This window comes from Tenrec ecaudatus, chromosome 12 (assembly GCF_050624435.1).
Source record: "Tenrec ecaudatus isolate mTenEca1 chromosome 12, mTenEca1.hap1, whole genome shotgun sequence".
NCBI lineage: Eukaryota > Metazoa > Chordata > Mammalia > Afrosoricida > Tenrecidae > Tenrec > Tenrec ecaudatus.
In genome coordinates, this window is record NC_134541.1 from 32,545,225 (window position 1) to 32,555,714 (window position 10,490).

Here is a 10,490-nt window from a genome sequence, read left to right on the forward strand (position 1 = left end):
GCATCACTCATTTTAAGGCGAATTAATCATGGTGGTGGTGGTGAATCCTATAGGATCTATGTGCTGGTGATCATACAATTTCTCTTGAGATGATCAAACGGTTGAACTATTCAATTTTATGATATATGAATTTTGTGCCAATAAAACTGTTGGGAAAATATAGTTCTATCTTAAAGGACACTGCTGCCTGTGATAGAATGATATCCACCTGAATATCAGGAATTAGAGAATATCAAACTATTATTCAAATTTATGCACCAACCAAAAGCTAGCGATGAAGAAATTAAAGAATTTTTCAGACGTCTTCAGTCTGAAATTGATCAAACATGCAATCAAGATAATCTGGTCATTTTCAGTGACTGGAAAACCAAATATGGAACAGGAAGGAACAGTAGTTGTGTCTTTCCACAATGGATGGATGGATGGCTTGTAATAAGAGTTGTACAAGCCCCCAATAAAATGACTTATTAAAAGAAAAGAAAATATGTCTTTCGTGATAGAAATGAATCTGGAGAGGACATGAAAACATTTTGCAAGACTAACAACTTCCTCATCACGAATACATTTTTTAACAACACAAATAGCAACTATACACACGGAATTCTCCAAATGGAATAACAGAAATCAATTGACTACAGCTGTGGGAAGACACGATGGAAAAGCTCAGGTAAAAAGAGGCCAGGAGAAGACTGTGGGGCACATAAACAATTACTCCTATCTAAATTCAGGTTACAGCTGAAGAGAATGGAAGCAAGTTCAGAGAGTAAAAATAGGAACTTGAGTAGATCCCACCTGAACCATGAAAACTGATTTGATGGATTGGGGACTATAGATAGCAATGTGCAAAGTCCTGGACTTAGAAAACCAAAAGGGAGAAAACGCTCATCATATCTTGACCTGAAAGAGTGAAAGAAGAAAGTCAAGTCTTGAGTTACAATATTGAAGGATTCTGTGGGTAAACTATTGAACATTGCAGGAAGCATTGAAATAAGAGGGAAAGAATACACAGAAACACTGTACCAAAAAGAACGAGTTGACAAAACTAATGGTTCTTCAACCATTTGGAGAAATTGCATATGATCACGAACAAATGATCCTGAAGGAAGAAGTCTCAACTACTCTGGAGGTAATTGTCAAATATAAGACTCCAGCAATCGACAGATTTTCAATTGAAGAGTTTCAACAACATGATGAAGCATTCGCTGGCAGCACTGATGTATACCAAAAATTTTGGAAGACACCCAAGTGGCCAATTGAATAAAGAGGTTCATATTGTACCCATTAAAAATAAGTGACCCATCAAATGTGCAAATTATAGAGCAATATCATTAATATCACATGCAAGAAAGTTTTCTTAAGGATCACCCAACAATGGGTGCGTCTGAAGTACATTGATAGGGAGCTGCCTGAAGTTCAGGCTGAATTAAGAGGATATGGAACTAGAAGTGCCTTTGCTGATGTCAGGTAGTTCTTTTCTGAAAGCGGAGCATACCAGAAAGATGTTTACTTATGTGTTATTGACTATGCCAAAACATTAGACTGTGTGAGTCATAAGACACTATGGATAGGGTTGAGAAAAATGGAAATTCCAGAACCCTTGATGGTGCTCCTGGGAAACTGGTACAGAGACCAAGAGGCAGTTGTGTGAACAGAACAAGAACATTCTGCGTGGTAAAGATCAGGGAATACGTGCACCAAGGTTGCATGCGCTCCCTGTGTGTATTCAATGCTCAGCAAATAGTAAGAGAAGCTGGAGTTTATGAAGAAGAGCGCGGTATCAGGGATTGGAGGAAGACACATTGACAACCTGTAATATGCAGATGACCCAACTTTGTCTGCTGAAAGTGAGGAGGTTTTGAAGCACTCGCTGCTGAAGATCAAAGTTTGTAGCTTTCGGTAAGTATTAGAACTCAGTATAAGGAAGACCAAATTGCTCACAACTGGACCAGTAGGCAACATCATGATAAACAGAGAGAAGATTGAAGTTGTCGAGGATTTCAACTTGCTTCTGTCCGCAACCAATGCTCGTGGATGCAGCAGTCAAGCAATCAAAGGACACATTGTCTTGGTAAAGCTGCTGCACCAGACCTCTTACAGTGCTGCAGACAAGGGTGTCACTCTGAGGGCTCAGGTGCACCTGACCCAAGTCCTGGTATTATTTTCAATCACCTACTGTGTATATGGAAGTTGGATATGACATCAGGAAGACCGAAGAAGAACTGGTGCACTTGATTAAGGTGCTGGTAAAGAACATTGCACGTACCACAGACTGCCAAAAGAACCAAGAAATGCACCTGGAAGAAGTACAGCCAGATGCTCCTTAGCAGCAGGGATGGTAAGATTCGTCTGATGTCGGTTGGACATGTTACCAAGGGAGACCAGTCCAGGGGAAAGGACATCTTGCTGGTAAAGAGAAGGGCAAAGAAAAAGGAAGGCTCCGGACAAAGTGGGTTTACGCAGGGGCTGCAATGATGGGCTCAAGCCCAGTGATAACCGTCACGATGGCACAGGCGGTGGGTGCCATTCTGTTGAACAGCATTACTGCGTCATCACAGACACAGCCCCGCCAACCACGACAGCTCTCAAGAGCAGCTTTCAGAATTTCTTCTCTATTCCCAACCCCCTCTTGTCTTTTGAAAAGATCATTTTTTGTCTTCATATATGATGTGTTTGATTTCATCCCAAACTCAACTGGTAGTTTTCATTCATAGCATTGAATGTGTCTAATCATTTGTGAGCTAGTCTGTGAGTTCTTAACAGATAGATATACGCAAGTCATACTTTAACTATCGTGGATTTGTTTTCAAACCTCTAGCTTCAATTACAGCTTACTTAAGAGGAGTTGATCATTTGTTCCCCATTTAGCCTCTAGCCTTGTTCTCATTGAGACATTTTGTTCCTTCATTAACTGGCCCCAAAGCTACACACGGTCTCAGTGACTGAGCTTTTATAGATGTATATTGCCAACCCTTTCTTCCGCAGCACCTCCTACACCTTCATCAAAGGAAGCCTAGTATCCACCCCCTCCAGTCATTCTGTGAGAGATGGAGAAGGAGTGCATAAAGGATTGGAACTCCAGGCTTGTATGGGAGAGGACAGGATCCCTAGTACCTCCATGACTTCCCCAGAGAAGAAGCAAGACTTCTGGGAAATTTCCTGGGGATTTCCGTAGAGTCAAAGCAAACTTTGAAGAAAATGTCTGGAAGAGGCAGAGGAGAAAGTCGTCCTGCTGACTATGAGGTCATTCCAGAAGCAGAGTCACAGCAGGAGAGCTGGAGACAGGAGGGAAGCTACCTGTGTGAAGCTCCTGCTCAGGTGAGTCTTCCTTCTCTGGTGCCCGAGGGAGGCCACACTCACCTGTGAGTCCAGCAGCAGAGGCAGCAGCAAGGACGAGAATGGCAGGCGGGACTGTGGAGACGGGATGAGCATCATGGAGGCTCTTGGAGCCTGCCTGATGGCTGTGTTGTGGATCCTGGAGTCTGCTGTGTGGAGAGCGTTGCAGTCTTCTCTTTTGATGTCAGAGGCAGTGTCTGTGATGGGAGGAGAGGGCTGTGGGAATGTGGTAGTTCCTTTTTTGTGATTGTGAAACAGAATTCATGCAAATGGCAAGAGGTTATGGAAATAGGGTCTCATGTTACAAAGATATTGGACAAGACATGGCCAACTCTCTGCGTGCCTCTGCTGGTTCTCCTTGGGCATCTAGGGCGTCTTATGGATGCTGGTGGTCCTTGCTCACCAGAGCCCTGGGACAGGTGTGCGGTGAGGATATTTCCCCTCAATCTTGTGATGGTGGATGCTGTGTTTGGTCTCGTGTATTAGACCAACATCAGGGCTCAGGTGAGCTACATCTTGGCGTGCAGAGGTTGGAATACTGCATGCCAACACTGCATATTCTGAAAGTTGTAGGGACTCAGGTCCCAGACTGGCACCGTTTTAGTGCCTGGTAAGAAGAGCCTGAGTCTTTGTCTATTTAAGGCTCCTGCATTTGCCCAGTCCTTGCCCAGATCAGGGGGAGCTCCTTCTTTCTGCTTCCTGCAGGGGAAGTAGCTTTGGTTGAGCAAGCAGGGAAGCCCTGGGTGAGAGTTGTGGTTTATATTTTTGAGAAGGAGGGAGCCTGTTGTTTGGGGATTGGAGGAAGTCTTTGCAGAAGAGCAGGAGACCCAGAGACACAGCCAGGAGGCGGGGTCCACATGTATATGGTCAGCTGAGGGGTATGGATAGTGGTAAATAGGTCCACACCAAGAAGGTGCCTACTCTACTCTCTTCTGAATGACCACGTGCAGCCCACAACATGGTGACCTGAGCCTCTCATCCCTGAACATTTCCCTTCTCTGAACCTAACCTCACCCCAGGCATTTCCCTCTGACTTGGTTTCTGCACTCCTCCAGCCCTGTCTCCTCCCTTCAGACTAACTGTACGTTTGTGATGAGGGGGGAGAAACCAAAGATGAAGCCGTGGACAAGTTTTCCTCTTCCAGTTGAGAATATATTATTCTAGCGTTTATCATTATCCTTATTCTGAGAGAGGTTCCATGCAGCGATCTTGACAAGAAGCAGACCAGAGTCTTCCCTGTAGGGTCCATCACTCTACCCCAGCCCCTCTTTGGAAAGATGGCAGACTGTTTGTTCCAGGAATATTTCCTCCCTCCCCTCCATGTGCTGTGGCCCTCCTTTCATGCAGGGTTGTTGGATGACCCCTGAACCTGGGCAGCCTGCGACTAAAGGTCAAGTGATGCTCTGTGAATTCCTAGGCTACATTCCACAATTTTTATGGATTGGCATCTTGCTCTTTGGAATTCCTATTTTTGGAATCCAGCCACAGCCCTAAGGGAGTGAAGGGAGACGCCGGATAGGGCAAGATATGATAAAATAATAATCTACAAATTATCAAGGTCTCATGAGGGAGGGGGTAGCAGGGAGGGAAGGGGAAAAAAGAGTTCCTGATGCAAAGGGCTTAATTGGAGAGCAAATACTTTGAAAATGATTAGGACAAAGAATGTACAGATGTGCTTTATACAATTGATGTATGTATATGTATGAATTGTGATAAGAGTTGTATGAGCCCCTAATAAAATGTTTTTTTAAAAAAGATAGACTTTTTTATTACTTTCTGGCCATTTGTGTAGCATCTTCCTTCCAGTGGGCAGGGATATGTAAGTGTCCTATTGCTGGAAGTTGTTGTACATTTTAAGGTGGTAGTTAGTGCTGTTCACGCAAGCCAATTTGGTGAGAACTGTGCTCTAAAACTAAGTCATGACCTTGCCAGGTGTGGAACCACCTACCTAAAATGTTCTCAGACCAATCCGTGTACAAATGATGAGGTGGATGTTAGCCTGGCTGGCTCCCTCTGCAGGTTCCACCGGAACCAGAATCACTCCAGCAGAGTTCGTGATAGTGTTGACCTTGCTGTTCTCCACCTGGAGCCCCTGGATCTCAAGAGATAAGATTCCTCTCCCCATATAGGAATCACACCACGGTGATCTTATTTCCAAAGAAGCCCTGGGGCAGGAAGTTGAAATTCACGTTCTGCCCAGTGACGGCTTTTCTAAGGATCCAATGACTACAGGCAGATATTAGCAAGAAACAGCTAGCATTGGTGGTTGTGGTAGTTAGATGATTATTAAATTATTAAATCCATTATACACTCCTGCCTAAGGACCGAGTCAGACCTGTCAAGCCGGTGATAGCCTGATGCTGTCTCCTTGGAGCTGTGGTCTTCTTATAAGGAGAAACCTGGGAACTGTTCTGTCCATGCTGCTTTCCCTTCCCACTGGATGGTCATGCTGAGAGCTGTCGGAACCCTGGTTTCCACTGACTTTGGATCCACTCGACTCTGCACCCACCAGCCTGTGATCCTCCTGCATTCTGCATGATTGCATGTGGCTGTGTGAGTCTGGAGAGGGACTTATGGACTAGTATCAGACTTATGGACTTGAGTGGGTCCGCGCTGTGATGCTTTCTCAAAATATAATTACCGTATATACTCGTGTATAAGCCAAGTTTTTCAGCGCAAAAAATGTGCTGAAAAACTGGGGTTCGACTTATACACGGGTCAGCAATACCCCAGAGAGATGTAACATTTCACAGGTGATTGCCGTTCCTCCACTGTTCATTCAAAGTTTTGAATGTTTGTTTACTCACATCTAACCAATCAGAGCCGTCCTATGACGTGGATGGCTCCAATTCGCAGAAGCACCTGTAGTGATTCACTTAAGCAAGCAGCTGAACTGGTAAGGATGTGCCTGTGGCTGCGCTCCTTCTCTCCCCTCTGGTCTCTGTGTTATTTCACATCCTGCATTTCCCACCCTAGGCTTATACTCGAGTCAATCAGTTTTTCTGGTTTCCCAGGTCATAATTAGGTACCTCGGCTTATACTCGGGTCGGCTTATACTTGAGTATATACGTTACTTATTGATATAAAGTTCTCTCTTAAACATATATGAGTGTCACTGGACTTATTACCCTAGTCAACCTGGCCTAACACAGTGATCCACACAGCATCTTATGTTCTTTAAAATCCATCCAAACCAACAGCTATCAAGGCCTCACTGATTTATAGTGACCTCTGGGACAGAGTAGAACTGCTCCAGAGAAATGTTGGGATTGTAATCCTTTGCAGTTTCATCTTTCTCCTGTGGAGGGACTGGTGGATTTCAAGCACCGACTTTCTGATTCAAAGCCCAAGGCATAACATGCTGTGCCACCAGGACTAGTTCATCTATGCTTTATATGATTTTAATTCTCACAACTTTATGATTTGATATGATCATGCCAATTTTATGGATAAGGAAATGAGGCTAGCAGAGATGAGAAAGACAGCTGGCTCTCTAACTGACTGGAAAAGATCCATATTTGTACCCATTCCAAAGAAAGATGACCCAACAGAATGCCCAAATTCTAGAACAATGCCACTAACATCACAAGCCATTAAAATTTTGCTAAAGATCACCCCAAAAGGGTTACAATAGTACATTGACAGGCTGCTTCCAGAGGTTCAGACCAGGCTCAAAAGAGGACATAGAACAAGGGATAGTACTACTGATGTCACATTGATCCTGACTGAAAACAGAGAATAACAGAAAGATGTTGGTTTGTGTTTTATTGACTCTGTGAAGGCATTAGATTATGTGCTTTATAAAAAACTAAGGAGAATCTTGAGAGTAATGAGAATTACAGAACCCTTCCTTGCTCTCCTGAGGAACCTGTCCATGGAGCAAGAGGTAGCTGTGCCAACAGAACAAGGGAATACTGGATGGTTAAAAATCAGGAAAGGTATTTTTAGGGTTGTGTCCTCTCACCACATTTTTCAATGTGTATGGTGGGCAAATAAGTAGAGAAGCTGGCCTCTTTGAAGAAGAATGTGGCATTAAGATTGGGGGAAGGTGTATTAACACCATGCGATATTCTGATGAACAACTTGGCTTAGTGAAATTTAGCAGATCTTGAAGCACTTGCTGATGAAGATCAAGAATTTCAGCTTTCACTACCATGACCCAGTTCTAACTTATAAATCTGACTAGACTGGAGAAAACACATGGAATTCAGGACAGATAAACCCCTCAGGAACAGTAATGGGAGTAGCGATATCATGAAGGTAGGGGGATAGTCAGGGAGGGGGAGAGGTGACAAAGGGGGAACCCATCACAAGATTAAATGTGTAGGTCCCCCCTTCGAAGGGGACAAAGGGCAGAAGTGTGGGTGAGGAGAGACAATGGACAGTGTCAGGTACGAAATAACAATATATAATTAATCAAGGATGCACGGGGGTGGGAAGGGAAAAGAGAGGAGCTTATACCAAGGGCTCAAGTAGAAAATGTTTTGGAAATGAAGATGGAAAGTATGTACAACTATGCTTGATGCTATTGTGATAAATGGAGAAAAGGTTGAAGTTGTAAGGATTTTGTTTTGCTTGGATCCACAATCAATGCTCATTGTTAGCAGCAGCTAAGAGCTCAAAAGACGAGTTGCATTAGGTAAATCTGCTGCACAAGCCCACGCTAGAGTACTGAGAATGTACCTTCACGGACTAAGGTGTGTCTGATCCAAACCGTGTTACTGTTTTAATCATTATATTCTAATGTATTTATGAATTATTTTTTAATCATTATATTAGGGGCTCATACAACTAAGCCGTGATATTTTTCATTGCTTCAGGTGCATGTGGAAGTTGGACATTGAATAAAGACCACAGAAGAATCGGTGCATTTGAACTGCGATGCTGGAGAAGAATATTGAAAGTACCATGGAGTGCCGAAAGGACAAACCATCTGTTTTGGAAGAAGCTTGGCTTAGATGAAGAATGCTCCTTATGGGAAAGAATGGGGAGACTTCATCTTGCATACTCTGGACGTGGTATCAGAGAGATCTGTCCCTGGAGAAGGACATCATCTTTGGTAAAGTAGAGGGGCAGCGAGAGAGAGGAAGGGCCTCAAGAAGATAGATAGACATGGTGGCTGCGACAATGGGCTCAAGCATAGGAACAATTGTGAGGATGGCGCAGGGCCAGGCAGTGTTTCATTCTGTTGTGTGTAATGTCACTATGGCTTGTCACCTACTCAATGGCACCTAGCACCAATAACAGGGATGAGGAACATTGTAGCACTTGGTAGAGCCAGGATCAGAACTTCTCTGACCACGGGGCGTAAGCCCCTCCCTGGGGTCACCTTGTTTCTTTGTTTGGGGTTGACATTCCTGTGTCTTTCTTACTTTGGATATTGATTACTCTTGCCAGGATTTCTAAACTAACAAAGTTTAAACAGCAAAAAACAAAAAGGAAAAAATATCTATCTATCTATTTATCTATCTATCTATCTATCTATCTATCTATCTATCTGATCATCTAGCTACCAAAAGCTCTCTAGTGTCAACGTCATCTTCTAGGAACTTTACAAGTTCCTTTAGAACCAAGAACATTGAGGTATCCCATAGTATCTAATCAACACTGTGCTATCGATCCTAGATAATGCAATGAGACTAGAAAAGTAATCATTAAGATTCATTGGAAAGGAAGTAAAAAAGTGGTGGAAATTACAAGTAAGGTGAGAGGATACAACCCTGACACACACCTTTCCTGGTTTTAAACCATGCAGTGTTCCCTTGTTCTGTTGGCACAGCTGCCTCTGGATCCACGTACAAGTTCCTTAGGAGCACAAGGAAGTGTTCTGGAATTCCCATTCTTCTCAGGGTTATCCACAGCTTATTATCCAGAGTTTATTATGGTCCGCACAGTCAAATGGCTTGGGCATCATCAATAACATGTAAGTAAACATATTTCTGCTACTCTCTGCTTGATGGCAGTAGAAAAGATGACCTGGGGGCGGGGGGGGGGGAGGAGATGATTGATCATGTATTCTAACATAAAATGACAATGATGTATCTAAGGTGAACTAGAGATATATATAAACCATAGATGTAAGAGTAATTTGGGGGCCTCCACTTTGTTCTAGCCCCACATGGACTTCCTGTCTGTGTTCTTGTTTATATCTTCTCTTCTTATAAGGAATCAGATTTAGTGCTACCCTAAATCAGAATTTGTTCTGAGCACCTAATTCTGAATAAGGTCACATTCTGAAGTTCTCTATAGACATGAATTTTGAGGGGACTCTAGACAGCCCACTAAAAGACCAGAAATGTTTTCCATAAATGCTATACCCTCCCAAGGGGATGAATACCAGAAATATGGGTGAAGGGGGACAATGGACAGTGTAAGATGCAAAATAAGGATAATAATATATAATTTTTCAAGGATTCACAAGGGTAGGGTGGGGGAGGGGTGGGGGAAGAGGAGTTGATGCTTAAGACTCAAGTGGAAAGAAAATGTTTTGGCATGCTTATGACAACATATGTACAAGTGTGCTTAATACAATTGAATGCTGGATTGTTATAAGATTTGTAAGAACCCCCCAATAATATGATTAACAATAATAATAAAAGAACAAAGCGGGGAGCTATACATGCCCACCACAAATGTATGAGTGCTCCAGATACTTGTCATTGTTTAGGTTTTTGATATTCCAGTGGGTGGGAAGTGGTTCATTGTGATCATTTTTAATTGATGTGAGGTGATATGGCGTGAGGTAGGAGTTTAATTTCATTTGCTTTAACTATGACCACAGTCAGCATGCAGAGCTGTTTCATCAGCTGGGGGGAGGTGGGGAGTCTTTCTTGTTCAATCCTATGGCAGTTACATAATCTGTCCATTTGTGAAGGGGTGGAGTCTAGCCTGTCAATCAGGTTGCAGCTTGATGACCTCATTTGGAGGCATGAAAGAGATAAATATCTCACAGCAGGCCAGATACACTCTCTGCTTAACTCCCTGGGAGACATTCCTATTGACAAGCCACATGGAGCTACACTGATGGAGCCAGAGCCCTGGAGCTGGAGGAGGCATGTGGAGACCCACACCAGCGCTAAGATGCTGCTACCACCACTGAATCCACAAGACTTTCCACCCACTGGCCTGTGATCTTCCCGCACTCAGCGTCATTGCAT